The 19,755-nt window shown below is 44.9% G+C and overlaps 1 long non-coding RNA gene across 2 annotated transcripts in view; it reads left to right on the top strand.

The window, feature by feature from the left end:
• Positions 1-19,755, top strand: part of LOC109282230 (uncharacterized) — a 43,866-nt gene that overhangs the window by 10,531 nt on the left and 13,580 nt on the right. Inside the window, exons 2-3 of one of the 2 annotated variants that reach the window (XR_002089158.2) lie at positions 1,566-1,756; positions 2,906-3,069. This is a non-coding gene — a long non-coding RNA (uncharacterized LOC109282230). The remainder of the gene's footprint in view (positions 1-1,565; positions 1,757-2,905; positions 3,070-19,755) is intronic. The other variant, XR_002089157.2, reaches the window with a different exon arrangement.

The raw sequence follows: 19,755 nt of genomic DNA, 5'->3' as shown, positions 1-19,755 counted from the left end.
GGAATCCAGAAATTATTTTTTGTCCCTCTTTAGTCTTTTAAGAAAAAGAATGGTGTCATGAGTGTTGTAATGATGTTGTTTTGACTAATGCATACTAAGATGAAGTGGTAACGCTGAGCCATGATCATTAAGCTTTTGTCTATTTTTAATAGGTATATTTTTGTCACATTTGTAATCCTTGTCATTTTACCCCTAATGTTCCTTTATTTTAAATCCTGAGAAATAGACACAACTAATAATGAATTCGTTAAAGGATGCCCTTGGTGCTTTCTTAATTCTATCTATGATACAATTACTCAACATTATTAAACTTCATGACCTAATAAATGTTAGGTTGGCAGTATATTTTTCAAAAGTATTATCTCCAGCTGTGACAAGTTTATAAGAAAGTTGAAAATACAGCCCAGTTACTAGAGGACAAGTATCACACTCTGTCATGTAGGTGGAGGAAAGGGTAGTCTCATCTTTATATGAACATCTTTTACTGTCCAGTATCTAAAACCAAGCTTTGGATTACAGATGCAGTTTCTTTGACTGAAGAAATTGCCTGTGAATAGGACTGTCAAACTTCTGGTGTTATCCTGTAGTATCCATCTCTACATCCCTTGACTGAAAGAATGCCAATGTAGCTTAAGTAGAAACCTTAGTCATAGTCTTGAGTTGGTCCAGCAGCCCCCAAAAATAATAGGCTTGATTTTGTAAGGCACAGACTGTTCTCAGCTCTCCTTGATTTCAGTGAGGGTTGAATGAACTCTGTGCTAAGTGCTTACCATTTCACTGTATCTTGTCCACTGTTCATACAGGAACACAGTGTGGGATAATTTTTCAGTATAATAGACAATCACAATACAATGACAGAAGTGGACAGAAAAGAGTTGTAGAGGGAGAGAATAAATATTACTGAGAAGCATGATTTCCATGTGCCCTCGGAGGCTGGGGGGGCATGGCTACTGCCTGCAGGTGGTGGCAGCAGGGGGGTGGTGGCAGAGAGTGGGAAGCTCCCACAGGGGGCTGCCACAGTGTCAGGAGCGGGGCTGGAGAGCGCCAGCTGGTGGTTGGCAACCACTCGCAGATGGCACCAGCAGTGTCGGCAGTGGCCAGTGGCGACTGGGGACCAACCGCAGACGCCACCAGCAGTGTCGGCAGCACTTTTTGCAGCGGGTGCACCGCCAAGCTCAGGGGGTGCACGTGCACCCATGTGCACCCCCTATGCATCACCAATGCTGATAAGGAGTGAAAGAAGAAGAAAAGTACAGCAAAAGCCATGTTATCTGGCACTTTATCAACCAGAAATCTCCACTAACCGACATCCGAGGGATGCAGCAAAAGTGAAACCGGTAGTCCCACTTCCAGTTTCACCGCCACGAGCCGAGTTCTTCTTTTTCTTCACTTCACTTCTTCTTCACTTCTTCAGCCCACGACCTGGGACAAAGCAGCCTGTGCAGGGCCCCCCTTCCTGTCCCTCGGCGCTCTGATGCCAGGGAGTGCCCTGGACGGTGCATATTTGATTAACTGGCATCCCCCATTCCCGGGGGATGCCAGATAACAGAGTTTTTGCTGTATAGGAAAGAAGTAACCAAGCAAGGTCCCGTGGAAGACAGTTGCAAGACTCCTATCAACTTTGAAGGGGCAGCATTAGGCCCAAGGGAGTCCATGAAGAGGTCTACACTGAAGTCACAGCTTTCATAAACAAATAGCATCAGTAACAAAAAAGGAGGCAAAACAGATTTCGGCATGGGACCATCAGAGATACTGGGTATGTAGAGGATTGCTGAAGTCCATACCATCGTATCTTCACTGCTAGTATTACCTGGAATAGCTAGATTAAAGCTATGGCTATCCATGCTATACCTCTTTGCTATTTACACATGCCCTCTGAAATAGCTATTTGTTTATGTAGGCGAGACTGAATGATTATTTCATAAGAAGGCTCTGTAGATATCTGGTTTGCTACTGAGGATGAAAAAGGCTGGCAGGTCATGTACTTAACTAGAAATATGTATGAGGAAAGGGGAAGCTTGCTTTCTGCAAGCAGTAGGTGAAACTCAATTCATTGCTGTTAATTGTATTGGGAGCCCTTGGGACTGCAACTACTGTAAGTGAGTCTTATTTTCTCTCATACATTATGCCACTCATCCCTGCATGGTATTGAGCATCTCTTTCAATGGGAATTCAGGTGCATGAAGTTCAACAAAAAATGAAATTGTTCAGCACCTCAGAGGTGCTCAGCACTTACTAGGAGCATGTTTTAAGGTTTACCCTGCTTTCTGACTTTCACAGGTTCATAGACATAGGGCTGGAAGGGACCTCACAAGATCATCGGGTACCTGATGTTTGTCACTTACAGTAGAACTTTATCCACCATTCACACTGTCAAAGATCAATGTTATGGAAGGGCACACGCACATGCCTTCACTGAGGGCTCCAGTCCTTAGTCGCATTAGTAGAGGCTGCATGTGATTAGGTGGTCAACGCCCAATGCTTAGCCTTGAACCCTGCTCAAGTATGTGATTTTGCTACCCCACCAAGCAGCTGGAAATCCACTCTGCAGAACGTTCTTCTCCACTGTGGCTGAAGTTTCCTTGCTTGCTTTTAGTGCAGCCTGGTAGGGGGAGAGGACCAAAAAATCTCTATAGTGGGCACCAATTTCTTGTCCTACTGATATTCACCATCCCTTTGTCCTTGCATATGATGCCCTGAAGGGAGCCCCACTGCACAACATCATCCCAAATCAGCCCTGTTCATTCTGCATGAATGCTGCTTACTGCGAAGTGGGGGGGGGACATTTGTAACAACACAAGTGAGAGCGAGTTTTTCCTCTATGGATTGTCACTTATCAAGACATTTTTACTGGTGTGATTTTTTGCAAATGATATGTTCTAAACCTTGTGTTCTCAATTATTAGGAACAAAGGCTGGATGGCACTTCATGGGACCTCAAGTCTAGACCCCTGTATTCACAGGCAACCTTGTATCCAGAGTCCTAAAAATCATCTGCCCCAGTCCCTCACAAACTACAGCCATGTAGCACAATGTGGGGGGGATAAGAACACCCAGCAACATGCAACAGGTATGAAGCAGGAAAGATAAGCACATTATCAATGCCTTGCCATTGCAATGGTGTAGAAATTCTTAAATTAATATATTCTCAAATTATTCTAAGAGGAAGAGTCATAGTCACACAACAGAGGAAGAGTCATAGTCACACAACAGAGGAAGGCAAAAACTCACAATCCTTGCCAGTTTGACCTGCGGGGGGGAGGAGGGAGGCAGGGTGTGAATTCTTTCCAGATCCCCAAATTCTTTTAATGTTCCTTCTTGAAATTATAATTACAGTGTTCAAGAGCTAGTTCAAGAGCTTGGAGGTCAGAAAATGTAGGGATACAGTGAGAACTTTCAAAAGTCAGGCTGAGTTAGACCTCACAAACAAAATTAATACAAATAGTGTAAGTTTCTTCAGCCATATATATATAAAAAGAAAGAGGAAGGGAAAGAGGTGGGGCCTCTATACAGTGAGGATGGGTAAAGATTAACCATAATCTAGGTATGACCCAAAACCTATATGCATACTTGTCCTCAGTTTCATTGAAGATATTGTAGAACATGGGAACAAAGGCAGGATGAGTAATGGGAGCAAGTGAACAAAAGCAGAAATCATCAGAAATTCGAAAGGCCACATCCTACTTCACCATTAGGACCATAAATAGTAGGGCTGTGCGAAGCTTCAGTCCCTGATTTGATTCAGCAGAGATTCAGCCCAATTCAGTGGCTGAATCTCCAAATCGAATCAAAGGACCCTTTAATCTCTCCAGATCGAATCAGAACCCTCTGAATTGATTCAGAAAGATTTGGACATAGACACAGCTTTAACTGGTTTTTTTTTACATACCTCTAGGTAGCAGGCGGCTCGTGAATGCTGCGATGCTGGGGCGCATGGAGTGTCCCACAGAGGCACAGGGGGTCCCCAGCACACTCAGCAGCAGACCTGGAAGTGGGCCAGAAGCATTTCCAGTCCACTTCCGGGTCTGCCAGGGAGTGTGTGGGGGGCCCCCCCCGTGTCTCCTTGGCTCTGCGACTGGTGCCTCCTGGGTCTGGGGTGGCACCTGGGTTCCTCCCAGTGGACCAGAAGTACTGGTTACTCTCTGAGCCTGATGCTCCAGCCTGTTTTCTATCCACCTTACAGTCTATTCATCCAGCCCCTACTTCCTTAGCTTGCCTACGAGAATGTTGTGGGAGACTGTATCAAAAGCCTTGCTACATCCACTGGTCTCTCCACATCCACAGAGTCATCTCATCATAGAAGGCAATCAGGTTGGTCAAACCTGACTTGCCCCTGGTGACTCCATGTCGACTGTTCCTAATCACCTTCTCCAAGTGCTTTGAAATGCATTCCTTGAGGATCTTCTCCATGATTTTTCCAGGGACCGAGGTGAGGCTGACTGGTCTGTAATTCCCTGGATCCTCCTTTTTCCCTTTCTTAAATATGGGCACTATGTTTGCCCTTTTCCAATCATCTGGGACCTCTCCTGATCACCATAAGTTTTCAAAGATGATGTCCAATGGCTCAACAATCATATCAGCCAACTCCCTCAGCACCCACGGTTGCATCCTATCCAGCCCCATGGACTTGTCCACGTCCAGCTTTTCTAAGTAGTCCTTAACCTGTTCAAATCTGTGAAAATTCATTAATACATCTATTTTTGTAACAGTCAGCTTTGCTTTAAGTCACAGAAAAGTTGTTAGGAGGACAATGACATTCCCTCTGCCTCAACTTTTTGCCTTAACAATTTTCAGGAGATTAAGCAACTAAGGACTGCACTTAGGTAAAATGGCCCAAAGACTTTAATACGTCTAAAATGGAAAGGACCGTTTAATTCCCATCCCAGAATGCTGAAAGAACTGGCACGTTGGATTGCATTTCTAGCAGCACAGATTTTTAACAGTCTCTCAAGTTGGCTCCAACACAATATGCTTGGAGACTAGCAAATGTTGCACCTTTATTTTAAAAGAGGAAGGAACAATAGTGAGCCAGGGAACTACAGACCTAGTAACTTGAGTTCAATTGTAGGCAAGGCTTTAGACCAAATTTTGAAGGAAAGAATAATTAAAGACATGGAGATAAATAGAAAATAAGGTTAAATGCCTCTTGGGTAGGTCATTCCAGACTAACTTGATCTCTATCTTAATTACATACTTGATTTTCTAAACAAAGAAAATACAATACTTTTCCTATAGAAAAGAAAAAATGCACATAAGCATACATTTTTATTTTTTATAGGGAAGGCCATTGTAAATTATAGGAGGTAACCTAGCAACTTGGATTGTGTTAACTTGATTTGATCTCCATGGCAATTTTAAAAAATCTAATTTTCTTCTGGTGTTTGGTGTGGTTGAAGGATGGAGAACAGATTTTTAAACCTGCTTAAAATTCTGAAACTGGAGTGACAAGCCAAATTATAGGGGATGATAGGTAATATAGTGTGAGGTTAAAAAAAAGATCTAAGTGGGAAGGATTCCATTTCATAACTTAAAGGGAGATTTCTGTTTGAAGTGAATTCCCCACTCAGACAACCTCCTCACCTGTGTTTTATCCCTCTGCCATCTCTCCTTTTATTTGACTAGTACAAATACTTCAATCAGTCTGAATTGCACTTCTGCGTCCAGTAATGACTGAAAAGATATACAGCAGAAATTTTCAAGCAGTGCTCTGCTGGAAGGCATTGAAGTCGCATCAACTGGATGCAAAACAATCTATTAATAATTTCAGCTTTTAAATACTTTTCTTCAAACATATACAGTTGAAAAATACCAATATGTACAATGTAGCTGTTTGAAGCAAGTTGGTATTATTGAAGGGCTATCATATAATTAGGAAGTTTAAACACTGGAATGTTACTAATACTTATTACTCATATCGGATAAAATGTAAGCCAAAAATCTCTGCTGAGGTAATGCCACTGGTTGATTTGTATTCCTTTATTTATGAAACCAAGTCATTAATACAGTGAAAGGACCCCTCACATTTGTGGCATGGTTCCTATTAGGGGAATTCAGATTTGTACTCTATCAGAGATTTGCATAAGCAGATTAACACACAAGGCCCAGGCCCAGGGGCCCATGCCAATCAGGGGCCCCCCTGGGTGCCTGGGTTTCCTCGGGAAATGGAGGGTTTCCCTTCCGGTACCTGAGCTCCATTCTTTGCCCTGGACCAGGCCCATTCGCACTGCCCACCACCGCCTGGCTCAGGAGAGAGAACATGGTGTGGTACTGGCCTCAGGGCAGTGGCTCTGGTGGCAGGGGCCAGGCAGGGCAGCCCAGCCTGACTCAGTGCAGCTGGCTCCACCGCTAGCCAGGACCATGTGGAAGGGTGCTGACCTCCACCCCCAGGTCATCCCAGCCCCCAGAGTCTGGCTTTGTTCCTGAGGGACACCTCACCTACTCCCCCAGCCCAGACTTTCCCTGGCCTCCTGCCCTGCTTTGCCCTATCCTGCCTCCACCCCAGAGCCTGGTGGCCACTGCCCGCAATAAAGCCGCGAATCAAGTTGAGGAGCAGAGCTTCGTGTCCCGGCCATGCTGCTGGCAGGTGCAAGGCAAGCAGCTCCAGCCGCACGTGTGCAACCGGCTTCTGGCTGTGGTGGGCAGAGGAGTGGTGAGCACCTGGCAGGTACTTTGGCCTTCCTTGGCCCCCAAGGCTCCATCTCTTGGTGCCACATGGGGGAAGTGAGCAGGGAGCTGCAGGCTCTGGGGACTGACCGTGCCAGGACCTGGGAGCTGATTTCCACCAAGCGGCCACCCCCATCCTCCCTCTTGCCCCTGGGCATCAGCCCTGGCCCCAAGCTGCTCACCCGTGGGACAGTGGCAGGCTATGGGGTTCAAGTGCAGCTGAGGCATTTCTTTTGAGCATGCCACTTGCCCTGTGCCCTGCTTCCTGGAGACATGGGGGGGCATGTGCTCCCCCAGATTTGTGTGGGGCAGATGCAGGCTGCTCACTGCAGGCTTGGGGCTCTCTGCCCTGCTGTCTTTCCCTTCGGAACTCTGCACCAGCCACATGCCCCCTGCCCACCTGGGAGCAGTGGCGGCAGCGAGTTGTGCTTCCCACTGCTGAGTGGGTAGGGGATGCGTGGCCAGTGCAGGGTCCCCGGGGGCAAAGGCATCAGAGTGGAGAGCCCCAAGCCCACATCAGGTAGCCCACATCTGCCCTCTCCCCGCTCAGCTCCACTCCACTCTGACCACAGTGGGAGGTGGTGCAGGCAGGGAGCAGGAGAAGAGGCGGGCATGTGCCACCCCACACCTAGCCTCCCTTGCAGGGCACAGAGGCCTGCCCTACCCTTGGCAGTGGCAGCACCAGGAAGGGAGGGGGGCCCTCCCCATGCTGGAGTCCCTGCTGGAATGTGGGAAAGCCTCCAATTTTCTGTTTGCCCAGGGCCCCAGTAAATCTTAATCCACCACTAGAGATTTGTACCGTATTAGAGTATGCTTTGGTTTAACTTGGGCATGGAGTAGAAAAATGGATTAAAATGCAAAAATGTGTTTTGTTATGTTATAAGGGAATCACTAAAGCAAATGGGATTTAATGATATAGGTCTTCCTCTACATACATGCTGTATCCACATTAATTATCAGTGGCTTTCATGCATGTAAACTCTATTTACTGTAAGGTTGAATCAACATTATCATTAGAAGCCTTTGTTTTAAATTAATCTTTTATAAAAGGAGCACTCCCAGCTAAATCTGGCACACATTGTGTTACACTAAAGCAAGTGAGGAGGAAGGCTAGACTGTTGATTTTAAAATATTTTTAAAAATGCAGTCATTGATTTTTTTTCTTTGCTTGTCTGATTTTGGTCTCCTGTATCTCTAAACTAATTTTTCTGCAGGTCGTTACTCCATCAATGTCTCAAAGCTTGAGAATAAGAACACTGGCTCCTGGGCATGTAGAGTAAAAATTTCATTAGGAGTTTACTATATATAGCATATATCATTAATACTGGATAAAGACATATGACAGGCTGGTACTGCTGCAGTTGAACACAGTTCTGGCCTCTTGGCATAAATGCTTCAATGATCTTTTTTATTTTTAATATATTGTCTGTTTTCTCTCAGAAATGTCCTGGCTAACATTTTTAAGTCTTCATGTTTCCCCATGGGTGGCTTCTTTAGGAAAGTATGAGCAGAAACTTTTTAGTTTTTTTTGCAGAGAAGGAGGATTGTGAAAGGGAAAAAAAATCCCTATTTCCCATAAAAAAATATTTTTGCGATCTATTTTCAGTGTCATCACACAACCAGACTGGTAGGAGTAGGTATTTCAAAAGGTATAGTTGGATACATTTCTCAATAACCATGCTTACAATGGGCTTTTATAATACTTTAAAGACTGAATAGACCTAGCATTTACTATTAGCAAATATGAATCAGAGACATTTTTATCATCCTTTCACTCAGATCTTAACTCTTCCCAAATGCATGCTCAAAGAGCTAAGCCTAGCTAGGAGGTAAATAGATTAAGATAATTTTTGGCTCCAGTGTAAAAGTGAATTCATCAAACAAAAAGCCCTCACGGAGTTTGCCCTGACAATAATCCCTCTCTCTTTTAAAATGAAGGCACTTCCAACTCCAGGCATCTCTGTTGACCCTAACTGCATCAATATCACACAGCAAGAGAAGCAGTGTTTCAAGTAGGCAGATCCCAAACTATTTAGGTAAAAAACCTGTACCCTATAGTATGCCTTAGGCTGTTTAATATGTAGTGTAATATAGCGTAGAGTTATTTCCATTTGCTTGGCCATAGTCATAGTCACAGTGCATAGTGTTGGAAGGGACCTAAACAGATCATCAGGTCTGACCCCCTGCCCCAGGCAGGAACAGGTGCCAATCACCCCAGCCATAGTTTGGAAAGGAGAAGAAACAGAAAAAAGATGAGGGTAGGGGATGTCATAAGGTGTGAACCATTTTAGAAAATGCAAGAAAAAAATTAGGAAAAAATATTCTCAAGGTTATGCTAAGGGACGCATTAAGTACATTCAGTGATGACGCTAATTTTAGACAAGATATAATGTAGATATGGAATGAAAACAGGCATATGAATATTAATTAGAGTAACACCTATTGGGAACACTTTTATATGTTTTTACCTTATTTAGGAAGTGTTTTTATACTGAGCAAGACAATGCAGTATAGAAATCGGGGCTCATCTCAGACTCTTCGCTCCTCAGCCTTGAACTACAGTTTTTGCTGAATAGCCCATTTGCAGCTGAACCAAGAAAATAGCTCTTTTACTACTTAATTTGAAACCCAGGTGAAAAGTCCTTTTCCCTAAAAGGCTGGCCAACTGTGAGAGGGTTTGTTTTTTTTTAAACTTTAGGACTTAGAAAAAATTATTTTAAATTTTCTCAAGTGTTAATAAGACTTATTTGGTGAATGCATGTTTTACAGATTAATCATTTGCTTGATGCACATTACTCCTGCTGTTTGGTTATTTATATTGTATCTGTATTTCATGATTAAGTTTGCTATTATGTTTGTGAATATTTCATTTTGGTGTAACTGGCTCTTTGAACCTTTCTTGGTTCTAAGAATATCACTGAGGGTCAACAAACCTGGTGGGATTCGTCCCACGACTGGGCGGTACATATTGAGGGTTATAGATTGTACAGAAAGGATAGGGTGGGGAAAAAAGGGGGAGGGGTTGTGCTCTATGTCAGTGAGCAATATACATCAACCCTCATCAAGATGGAATCAAAGGATGAGGAAGTAGAAGGATTGTGGGTTAGGCTACATGAGGGGCAAGGAGAAAGGGATTTGGTGGTAGGGGTCTGCTACAGACCCCCACACCAAGGGGAAGAAATAGATTCGAGGCTCCTGAGGCAGCTCTCGGAGACCATAAAAGCTAAAGAGGCGGTAGTCATGGGGGACCTAAACTACCCAGACATCTGCTGGGAGACGCAGGCGGCAAAGTCCCACCGTTCACGCAGGTTTCTAACCTGTGTACAGGACCTCCACCTGACACAGGAGGTGCATGGTCCCACTAGGGGGAATGCCATACTGGATCTGGTATTGGCAACGGGGGATGACATGGTAGGGGACCTACAGATCGGTAGCCATCTGGGGGACAGTGATCACCTAATAATAGAATTCACCATAAGACGTCAAGTGGGTAAGGTAACTAGTAGGGTGAAAGTGCTAGACTTTGGGAAAGCTGATTTCAGTGAACTCAGGCGATTAGTCAAGGACGCACTGCAGAGTAGGAGTTTTGAAGTGATGGGAGCCCAAGGGTGGCTGTGCCTTAAGGAAACAATCCTTCGGGCACAAAGCGAGACGATCCTGATGCAGGGAAAAAGAGGGAAAGGGGCCAGGAGGCTTCCTTGGCTGACCAGAGAAATCCAGGGCAGCCTAAGGGCCAAAAGGGGAGCACATGAAAAGTGGAAACAGGGAGAGATCACCAAAGACGAATATACCTCCTCTGCTCGTGCTTGTAGGGAGGCAGTTAGACGGGCCAAAGCTACCATGGAGCTGAGGATGGCATCCCAAGTAAAGGACAACAAGAAATTGTTTTTTAGATATATAGGGAGTAAAAGGAAGGCCCAGGGAGGAATAGGACCCCTGCTAAATGGGCAGAAACAATTGGTGACGGACGGGGGGACAAGGCTGAACTCCTCAACGAGTTCTTTGCTTCAGTATTCCTAAGCGAGGGGCACGACAAGTCTCTCACTGGGGTTGTAGAGAGGCAGCAGCAAGGCGCCAGACTACCATGCGTAGACCCTGAGATGGTGCAGAGTCACTTGGAAGAACTGGATGCCTCTAAGTCGGCAGGCCCGGATGGGCTCCATCCGAGGGTGCTGAAGGCACTGGCCGACATCACTGCAGAGCCACTGACGAGAATATTTGAACGCTCGTGGCGCACGGGCCAAGTCCCGGAGGACTGGAAAAGGGCCAATGTGGTCCCCATTTCCAAGAAGGGGAGGAAGGAGGACCCGGGCAACTATAGGCCAGTCAATCTCACCTCCATCCTTGGCAAAATCTTTGAAAAAATTATCAAGGCTCACATTTGCGAGAGCCTGGCAGGACAAATGATGCTGAGGGGAAACCAGCATGGGTTCGTAGCAGGCAGATCATGCCTGACTAATCTAGTCTCTTTTTATGACCAGGTTACGAAATGCCTGGACACAGGAGGAGGGGTGGATGTCATATACTTAGACTTCAGGAAGGCCTTCAATACGGTATCCCACCCTATACTGGTGAACAAGTTAAGTGGCTGTGACTTGGATGACTACACAGTCCGGTGGGTGGCGAATTGGCTGGAGGGTCGCACCCAGAGAGTCGTGGTGGATGGGTCGGCTTCGACCTGGAAGGGTGTGGGCGGTGGGGTCCCGCAGGGCTCGGTCCTTGGACCGATACTCTTTAATGTCTTCATCAGCGACTTGGACGAGGGAGTGAAATGTACTCTGTCCAAGTCTGCAGATGACACAAAGCTATGGGGAGAAGTGGACATGCCGGAGGGCAGGGAACAGCTGCAAGCAGACCTGGACAGGTTGGACAAATGGGCAGAAAACAACAGGATGCAGTTCAACAAGGAGAAATGCAAAGTGCTGCACATAGGGAGGAAAAATGTCCAGCATACCTACAGCCTAGGGAATGACCTGCTGGGTGGCACGGAAGTGGAAAGGGATCTTGGAGTCCTAGTGGACTCCAAGATGAACATGAGTCGGCAGTGTGACGAAGCCATCAGAAAAGCCAATGGCACTTTATTGTGCATCAGCAGATGCATGACGAATAGGTCCAAGGAGGTGATACTTCCCCTCTATCGGGCGCTGGTCAGACCGCAGTTGGAGTACTGCATGCAATTCTGGGCACCGCACTTCAAGAGGGATGCGGATAACCTGGAGAGGGTCCAGAGAAGGGCCACTCGTATGGTTAAGGGCCTGCAGACCAAGCCCTACGAGGAGAGACTAGAGAACCTGGACCTTTTCAGCCTCCGCAAGAGAAGGTCGAGAGGCGACCTTGTGGCTGCCTATAAGTTCATCACGGGGGCACAGAAGGGAATTGGTGAGGTTTTATTCACCAAGGCGCCCCCGGGGGTTACAAGAAATAATGGCCACAAGCTAGCAGAGAGCAGATTTAGATTGGACATTAGGAAGAACTTCTTCACAGTTCGAGTGGCCAGGGTCTGGAACAGGCTCCCAAGGGAGGTGGTGCTCTCCCCTACCCTGGGGGTCTTCAAGAGGAGGTTAGATGAGTATCTAGCTGGGGTCATCTAGACCCAGCACTCTTTCCTGCCTATGCAGGGGGTCAGACTCGATGATCTATTGAGGTCCCTTCCGACCCTAACATCTATGAATCTATGAAACTGTACAGTAAGTCTCACCTTGAAAACAACGGGCCACCTGTGCTGTTTCAGGAACACTGTTCTCATCTACTCATGGTCAGACACTGCTTTATAAGTGGGCTGACAAATTTTGCACTGTCATCCATCCCTGAGTTGACAGAAGATATGGTCTTAATAATATTAAAAGGATTTCATTTTAGTGTGGGAAGGAATTGGCAGAAATAGAGGAACATGAAGGAGAAAGATGTTGGTACAACTGGGGTAAGGGGCAGAGGGGATCAGAAGCCAAGGTGATCACGTGGATGTATCCGTATGAAATTCGGAGGAAAGTAGCCAGTAAGAGTAGAAGGACTTATATCAACTAGACTAGATTCTTGGTCCCTGCCAAGGGCTTTATCAGTCTCTACCACTCCGGATAAGCTTCATTGAGGTAGACAAAAGGGTGGGTAGACACTATACTGTGACTACCTGGTTAACCCCAGGTTAGATTCATGGGCAGCTTGGCACAACGAAGTTCTTTAGAGTTGTGCCATGGGCCAAACTATAAAGCTACTTTTGTTCCGTCTCTGGTCCATTATTGCACATAGCTCAAATGGACCCAAGAAATAAAACCTGAGGGTCGAGGGTGGGCCCCACAGTGAGAGGACTGAGGAAACATGCACATTTAACTGTATCAATGAACAAGAATAGTCACAACATCTACTTACCTCTAAATCAGCAATAACCATTTCCTGGGCTATTACATTTTACAGTGTTCTACCTCAAAGGTACTTGCTATACTCAAACTTTTACTCCAGGGTTTATTTAGCACAGGATACAGCCATTTGATTTGTTAGATGAACATGACTGATACAATGCTATTTTATTTCTTTTATTAACACTAACCATCTCAGTTTCCTGTAGTTTAATAACCAATATGTGGTCTCCAGTTCTATGCAGAATCTTGATGGCTGATGGCAAAGACATCTAATGAAAGGGCTTTTTGGCTTCAACAAAAATCTTTAAACTACTGGATAAAGCTGGAGTGTAAGACTCAAGGGAAAATCTACTAACAAGTTGGAAATTCTACTTTCCATCCAGTTTTCATAATAGCTATATTGTAAAGGGTACATTTCCTCTTGAGAAAGTTGCAGAAATAATGAAAATGGTCTTTTATTACATTCTGGTTTTCTTCTAAGTAAATTGCTTGGCTACGTCTGAAGATATTATCCAGGAGTACCAGTGACTGAAAGCTCACTTCTATTTTTTCTGTGTACACACGTGCACACAAACACACACACTAGAGTAGCTGGATAACAGTTTTTACAACCTTCATCTAGATGGAAGTTTTTATTACTATTTTTTTCCTTCAATAGTTCTTTATGAATGATATTGAAGTAAATGTGCCATGGCTTTCTATTTAGTTTTCTAGGTCAGATTTGCAATATCATCAGTATATAGTTTACAGACATCAAAAAATCCCAGGCGCTGTCTGGTCAAATATGAAATAAAACCAGATTGAGTTACGGTGGCTTTGGAGTCTTATATATCTCCACTTGGCTTTTGTAAAGAGAAAGAAATATCCACAGAGCCATTGTCTTTACCTTCTGATGCCTGGGACTTAAACATGCTTTCCTAAGTCAAGCATTTGCTTGTGTGTAGAGTAGTACATATATACTTTACTTTAAACATAATGGCAAAAATTGCATTTGTGAATAGGAAAATTGAGTGTAAAATACAAGAAGTTTTTTTTTCCCCCTGAATATATCAAGTTATCTGGTTAACCATCCACAATAAAAGAAGTGCCTGTAGGATGCAAGATACTTTTCAAAGGAAAGAATGGGTATACTGTATTGCCTTAAAACTTTGGCTCGGCTTCCTTACTGTATTAAGAAATTAACAGCCTCTTAAGATATCTTTAACCATTAACTTGGATGATCTATCCTGGAGACAAGAAAACTAGGAGGGAGGGAAGGGCGTGGGGGAGAGAAGATTTTGATAACAATGTTCAAATGCCTAAAGGGTAGTTATAAATAGGATGGAGACAGATTATAGAGCAGACACAGCAAGTGAGGCCTCCCCTCCTCCCCACTGACATTGCTACTGCTGTACTCAAAGTGGGCCCAAAGCTATTCCTGCCTCTCTCCAGCCAGGGGCTGAGGGAAGCGGACAGATGGGGAGTCCCCATGTCTGGCAATCAAACTAGATTTTTTTCTAGCTTATCATGAGCAACAAAAGCCTGTGATTACCTTTGTAAAACCCTTTTGACTGCAGTGAGGTTGTATAGGTATATCTGAGTGCAGAATTAGATCCAGCAACTGGAACTTAAACGATTCTACTGGGGATGCAACAAACCAAAATGAAATCCAGTTCATTCCCATAGTTCTCTGAACTCCGAAGGGTTAACAGGATGAAACAGCAGAGGCGGCATACAGGATTCTGAATGCACACAAAGATGAGCTCTGTTGCATGGGACGGGGACTTTCTTTACATCTAGGCACTTTTCTAGCTGTATACATACGTAAAGGAAAATTGGATAAATGGAAACTTGTGATAAATAATAGGGGAATCTCAGGAACTGTACCCCAGCTGCACACATTTACACCCGTTTTTTTTTATTCTTCCCCTGGGTGGTGGTTTCCTTTCATGCATTAAATTAATAGGTTCCAAGGCCAAATGGGACCATTGTGATCATTTAGTCCAGTGGTTCTCAACCTTTTTGGACTTGAGGCACCCCCCTCCATCACTTTTGTTTCAATTTTAAAAAGCTAATTTAAAGAATTAGTGCTTACCTCCTTGCAGAGGGACTGGGCAGTGGAGGTGAGGGATCGGCCAGGCAGGGACAAGCCTTCGAAGGATCTGGTGGCATGCCAAGAAACTGCAACACTGGTTGAGAGTCACTGATTTAGTCCGACTGTCTGCATAAAACAGGCCACAGACTAATTCCACACTTTCACATGACATCAGCCTCAGCAAAGTTACCAAATGGTTATGGAGGCATAACCTACCTTCTCATTCTGGGCCAGGGTTGAGACATATTAGCTAGACAAGGAGAAGAAGCTTGGGTTGCCATTCCCTGAGCTATCATTTGATCTATGGATAAAACAATTAATTTCCCAACACTGTGGATATTGTGTGTATCACACCGGCCTCTTTAAAATATGGAAGTTGACACTTGATCTTGCAAAAAGCCATCTTGTCAGTGGAAAAGTTGGAAATAAATTGTAATAGCTTCTGATCTAACATACTGCATTAGTGTTGAAAAATTATTATTTCTCAACAAAAGCAATGAGCCACACATGATGGCTAAATAGCTGGAGCCGATTGCTGCAGCAAGGTACAGTAAATATCAACACAGCTCTTTCCTGTAAGCTTAGATATCTCTCTGTACTATTTTGACTTTACTAGCAAAAAGCAGAATGTCAAAGACACAATATTTCTGCCTGCAATCTCTTGGTTTTTCAATGTTGGCTTTTACTCTAGAGATCTGTGTTATGTTTGCACTGCTAAATTGACCCCTTTGTTCTTTCTACTCTGCTTGGAAGGAAAAAAGAAAGAAATATTTTCTCCTTTTCTGGTGGATCAAACCTTAGAAAGCTGCTGCCTCAGGAATTTTGAATCTCTTTTGAATTTAACCTTGTTTGTCAGGATTCTTGCCAAGTGCTTTCGGCTGCAAAAGGATCACAGGCACATCAACTGGGAATAGAGTTTATGTTCAGCCCAGATTGAATTGCCTTGCTGAGTATGTAAAGTACGAGGGAGTTACACATTTCATTATATTTCACTTCAAGTTAGGCCTTTATGCCATTATAGGAAAAATCTTTACAGCCTGCATTTAACAGAATTGGCAGGTAAATGCTGTTTGCCAGGGATATCTTCCATGAAGAATTTGAGTGAACTCAGCCTGATGTTTTCTAATACCAGTGCAGTGAATGTCAGGGTGTGTTAAAGTTGATTAAAAGCTCCTGATTGAAAAAATAGCTTTTTGCAACACACTTGCACTTGGAACACTTGCCTTGGATAAGATCATATTTTAGCTAAGATCAGTATTAATGCAAGGCTTAGCTATATCATTTGGGCAAAGACCATGGTGAGGGAAGCATTGAGCTACGGCATGTCGGTAGCAGCATTAGGGGTCATTTAGTTTCCAGGGCACATAGAAACTCTGTACCCACAGTTAATGGGCATACAAAAGCTTAGCACCTGTTCCCCTGGCTTTTTTTATGAGGTGCAGTTCCCACTATCTCCCTTCTGCTTTCATTTTCACCTGTTCATCATTTGCTTCACCGCTTATGGCAGTATTTGAGCTTCTTAATCATAGTAATGTTCAAATGACAGTTCCAACTCACCACCCTTGGCTTAAAAAGGTAAAGCAGGGGAGAGGGTTTGTGAAGGCAGTGCTGTAGCAATGAAGTTTGGTAAAGCTTGCAGCAGCAGCCCACCCTCATCCCACACACAGATCCAGGGGGGCACCCCCCCCAAACAAGCCAGTCGCAGCTCCATCCCACACCCCGCCCTGGCTGGGCAGCACCTGTTGGCAACCCTTTATGACTTGCTACGGCACTGTGTGGAGGGGTGGATAATAGCAAAATCAGGGAGTCAGGATAACTGGAGCCTTGGAGGAATTGTTGGCAATAACTGGTCCCTGAGGCTACTGGATTTGCTGAGGTTTCCACAGTTTGTGGAATGAGAGATCCAGTGCCAGGGGAAGCCAGGACCAGAGTGTTGGGAGATGAAAAATCAAGATATTAGGGCATGTGGTAGGAAGGTTCACAAGAATCAGAGCCAGAGTTGAGTGGTTAGGAGAGCTACAAGATTGGAGTTTGACATAAATGTGTGAGGGACCCTCCACAACACATTTAAGGTAACCTGCCAATGCATTGGTGACTTTAGCACTCATCTGTAATAGGACCATTCTATACTCATGCCCGTGAACCCTTTACACTCTAGTGATCATTGGGCTCAATAAACACAAGCATATGTGAATGAGAAGAACTACATAACAGGTTTTATTCTGGAGCAATAAGCAACCCCTCCAGATCCTATGTTTGTCTCTGACTGACTGGGTAGCTACTGAACTGAGGCACCATCTTTCAATTACCAGCTCAGTTTCCTTAGTTAAATTAAACTAGCAAGAGGGTGGCTACTCTATCACTACATATACCAGGGAGCCCCTTGGGGCTACTAGGAACAATGGCCATAAACTGACAGAAGATTTAAATTAGACATTAGGAAAAATTTCTTTGTGGTGAGGGTTGCCAAAATCTGGAACGGGCTTCCAAGGGAGGTGGTACTCTCCCCTTCTTTGGAGGTCTTTAAGAGGAGACTAGACAAGCCTAGCTGGGGTCAAGTCACCCAGCGCTCTTTCTTGCCCAGGGCAGGAGGTTGGACTCTATGATCTATTGAGGTCCCTTCCGACCCTAACAGTCTATGAAATCTGTGAGCATACAAGAGGAGGCTGAGGGATTTGGGCCTCTTCAGCCTAAAGAAGAGACGGCTGAGAGGAGACTTGGTAGCAGCTTACCACTACATCAGGGGGGTACATCAAGAGCTCAGTGAACAACTGTTCACCAGGGCACCCATGGGGAAGACCAGGAGTAACAGATACAAACTCCTGGAAGACCGCTTCAGCCTCAGTTCTAGGAAATACTTCTTCACAGTCAGGGTGTCCAGATTATGGAACAAACTCCCTCCAGAGGTGGTGCAATCACCTACCCTAGAAATCTTCAAGAGAAGACTGGACAGTCACCTTGCTGGGGTCACCTGACACCGAGTTGTCTTTCCTGCCTAGTCCAGGGGAGCTGGACCTGATGATCTTGTGAGGTTCCTTCCAGGCCCTAACAATCTATGCATCTATACCGCCACATATCAGAATGGATGTCCACCAGAAAGTGAAGACATGCATCCTTCCCTTTCTGTGAGGCTCACACAACTGTCAGGTACAATCTAGCCCAGTAGAAATTTATTTAATAAAGAACTTTAAATTCCCTCATATGTCCATCTCCCTTAAGATGCTTTTTTAGTTTAAAATATTCAAGAGCTTCTAACGCCTGTTTCCCATATATACTGGTACTTTCTATTTTAGCCATTTCTACAGCCTGCACATTGGAAAAGAAGACACTGAAATGAAATGCCATGTGAGCACATCGAGACCCCAGGGGTGGCCATGACACCCGCTGGTGACTCCGCGACTGTGCTCCGCTCCATCCCAGGGCACCATCCCTTCTTACCTGCCATGCCTTGATGGAAATATAATAATAATAATAATAATAATAATAATAATAATAAGGAGGCTGCCCATGGGCCTTCACATGTCCCCAGTCCAACTGAACCCCCACTGGAGTTCCTCAGCAATGTACCAGTCTCTACTATGCCAAGGCCCCAGGCAGGCCTCTCTATAACTGTGCTGCTGAAGGGCATGTAAAGCTTTAGGGGATAAATACATAGCTCCAATCCTTCCCTACACCATGCCCCAAACCTCACGGGTGTTACTGTAATAATTAGCCTTTTGGGGCAATGGGCACCAGGCTCCTGTCCCTGCCTTGCTCTGTGGCTTTACACTCTGCCCACTCTGGGCTCTACAGGTGCTCATGCCTTGAACCTGCTCCTGGCAGGACTCAAGGAGATTGTGTGCCACTTGGGCACTAATGGGACTTTTGTATACCACCCCTACAGTCCCAACCTAAACCACCACTATAAAACTGTAACTCAGACCATAAGCCCCTGAGCTATAACAAATACCAAAAGGGGAAGATGCCCTCTGCCCCATTTAAGAGGGAAAACCTTCCCTCACCACTTTGTGCTGGCATACTTCCCAGCCTTGGCTCCTTGTGAGCTCCCCAAGCCTCACTGTTCCTGCAGACAGCAAAGCAGTCAGTCCAGCATCCCTGGGTAGCTCTCCTGTGCAGGAGCTCCTAACCCTGCAGCTGGCAAACCTAGACTCCCTGACCTGCTTAGACTCTGGGCTTATATAGCTCCAGCCTGAGCCCTTTTCCGGTCATGTGAGCCTCTCATTAGCTCCCTGCCCAACCTGCAAGCAGCCTCGCAAGCTGCTACTTACCTTAAAAGAGCAGGTACACCCCAATGCTCTGCTATACCATGCTTGTAAAATGCATGATTCTTTGAGCATATACCTCATTAAGGCTCTAACTCAGGTGCTTATGTGCATCACTGAATTGGAATCTGGTATTCCAAGTCCTGCTTTTAGCTATGCCATTAGGAATCAGAAATGCCTCTAAACTCTAATAAATAATTAAGCCTGACTTCATTTGTTCTGAAAAAGAAATTCACCCACCCACAGCCAGTCCATCACTGAAGCCATGTCTTGCAGCATGCAAAAGGCCTTCCTTGCTACCTGTGTACCTTAGGAAATGCCAGAACCGCTCCCTGAGTTAACAAGACAAGGAAGCTCTCTCCTCGATTTAAGAGTTGCTATCGTAAAATATTTCAATAGGC

This window comes from Alligator mississippiensis, chromosome 5 (genome assembly GCF_030867095.1).
Source record: "Alligator mississippiensis isolate rAllMis1 chromosome 5, rAllMis1, whole genome shotgun sequence".
NCBI lineage: Eukaryota > Metazoa > Chordata > Crocodylia > Alligatoridae > Alligator > Alligator mississippiensis.
Note: the sequence above shows the minus strand (reverse complement) of the source record. Positions and strands in the feature narration are given on the sequence as shown.